This window comes from Hesperophylax consimilis, chromosome 13 (genome assembly GCF_061612785.1).
Source record: "Hesperophylax consimilis isolate HC1 chromosome 13, BYU_Hcon_1.0, whole genome shotgun sequence".
NCBI lineage: Eukaryota > Metazoa > Arthropoda > Insecta > Trichoptera > Limnephilidae > Hesperophylax > Hesperophylax consimilis.
In genome coordinates this window covers 15,588,049-15,590,582 of record NC_142848.1, presented here as the reverse complement: position 1 = coordinate 15,590,582, position 2,534 = coordinate 15,588,049, and the positions used below count along the sequence as shown (strand labels likewise).

The following is a 2,534-nucleotide window of genomic DNA, read 5'->3' as shown; positions in this document are numbered from 1 at the left end:
ATAAAACCAACAACGTTTGTCCAACATACATAATAAGTGGAAAGTTCATATAACCTCTCAAGATAATTAAGTATATATTATAAGTTTTAATATATTTGTACCTAGGTATAAAACCAACAACGTTTGTCCAACATAATAAGTGGAAAGTTCATATAACCTCTCAAGCTAATTAAGTAGGTATATATTATAAGTTTTAATATATTTGTATCAAACCAACAACGTATGTCCAACATAATAAGTGGAAAGTACATCTAACACCTCAAGCTAATTAAGTATACAATAAGTTTTAGTATATTTGTACCTAGGTATCAAACCAATAATGTTTGTCCAATATAATAAGTGGAAAGTACATCTAACCCCTCAGGATAATTTGTAAAATTTTGAGATAGCTCATATGGTGTACCTCCCCTACTGTCATGGTCAGAAATATGATCTAAACTGTGTTAGGTTTGTATTAAAATCTAGAAGTTAGCCGCAGAATAATTAAAAAGTGTACCTCTATGAAAGCGATTTAAAATTATTTTTTTTTCTTAAATTAAAAAAAATAATAATTATAAGACACGACAACAATAACTTTTGTTATGCGTTTGTCTAATATATGTTTTTATATTTTTTTAGTTATCAGTTATTTTAGTTAGAAAAAACGTAAGGGTTAACAAATTTAGATTTTTGTTTAATGTTTGCGTTCGAAAATTTAAAATACAAAAATTTTAAGGTTATTTCTCATAGTAAAAGTTTAAAGCATAATTTATCAGCTGTCAAAAATAGTTTTTAGTTTTTGGATATGTTCAGAAATATTCGATTTATTTGGATTTTATCACACAGCATCATCAAATTTGCCTTGAATTTGAGTGTCATTTTGAAAATTGAATTATTATTTAAAGAATAATTCAGATGGATCGGTGGGATAAGAAAATTACTTTATTTTATTGAATTAATTTATTATTAATTCTTTATTAGAAATGTTTATTTCTTTTGTTTAAATTTTTGACAGATTTTTTTTTCTTTTTAATAGTTTTTCTAGTTTAATAACGGTGATCATTCGAAAGCTAAACTTGTAACAAATATAAATATATTTATATATAATGGCACATGTTTAAAAAAAATAGAAAATATTTGGTTTTTAAAAGGCAATGATCATGAAGCAAATATTTTGTTTCATGAGGTAAATATATAAATAATTTCAGCATCACAAACCCTACAATTATAATACCCCGTGATTTTTGACGGGTCCGCGCTAGTATACCAATCAATAACATTTAAACAATACCTTTGTATTAGATAAATACACAAATGATGATACAAATTATTAAAAAAATATTAATTACATAAAATTATGAATTTTTAACAAAAAGATCAGGTTCCACCGAGATTTGAACTCGGATCGCAGGATTCAGAGTCCTGAGTGCTAACCGTTACACCATGGAACCGACAAATTTCTACGAACAAATAAGTTAATAATGTTATCTTACTTATGTTATCTAATTATGTATTTATTATCACTATTAAATAAATATGTGCAAATCTAAGATAACTCCAAGAAAAGAAACAAATCAATTAAAATATTTCATTTGACTTATTTCTTATAACTGAGAAAGAAAATAATAATTTTCCGTGCTTTTATTTATAATATTTTGTAAATATGTAATTTATTTGGGATATTATAATTCAAACTTCATTCTGTTGTGACAGCTAGATCACATTTTAATGGCGATATAGCTATCTATACGCTAAAACAAACTAATTCACGAACAAAAGAAATTCAACAGTTATGTTTTAAAAATCATTGTCTGATAATTTGAAGACATTGTGAATCTAAATTTAGTGAACAGCTGAAGATTTCTGACCAAGTATTTTTAACTTATTTACCAATGTAGATGCGCTCAATATGACGAACAAGTATTTAGAAAACGCTGAAATTATTAGGTTGATTTCTTAAATAAATGAAACTATTACAAAATGTTCATAATGATACTGGAATAAATAAATAAAGTTTTACTGAAGTTCATGGTTGAACTCTTATCAACCAGATTCAAAGTCAGGGGTCTTGCCATTAGACCACAGAGGTCGCTAATAACATTATATAAATAACGCGAGCAGGTCGTTGCTTCATAAAAAAGAGAAAGGTCCCGTTACTCGCTAGCTGTCTGTATAGTAGGTAAAAATGCTCCCAATATTAATGTTGTACATATCCACTTTTTATTATAAATGAGGTTTCGTTTGTCCCAGTTACAAACCTTTGGTAAAATTAATTACAGTTCCGTATGCAATGATCCAATGGACATCTTCAAAATTTTATTGAAAAAATATTTTTCACCACATTTTTTTAAAACTATATTTGTCGCAATTTAAATGCAAGGAGGTATATATTTTAACCGTAGAAACAGTTAAATATGGGTTTGCATCAGATGACGTCACAATAATTGTCGATCTCTCAACATTGCTACGCACTGGCTCTGCCAACGGGGAAGAATGACGTCAGCGGTGTTTTGATCTATTAATTTCTTAATCAACTGTGTACATACAATACAATT

General features: G+C 27.3%; 1 non-coding gene across 1 annotated transcript; it reads right to left on the bottom strand.

Annotated features, from left to right (window-relative positions):
- Nucleotides 1-1,358: 1,358 nt before the first annotated feature.
- On the bottom strand, nt 1,359-1,430 carry TRNAQ-CUG (transfer RNA glutamine (anticodon CUG)). Its single transcript has one exon. It is a non-coding gene; the product is annotated as a tRNA-Gln (tRNA).
- Nucleotides 1,431-2,534: the final 1,104 nt, after the last annotated feature.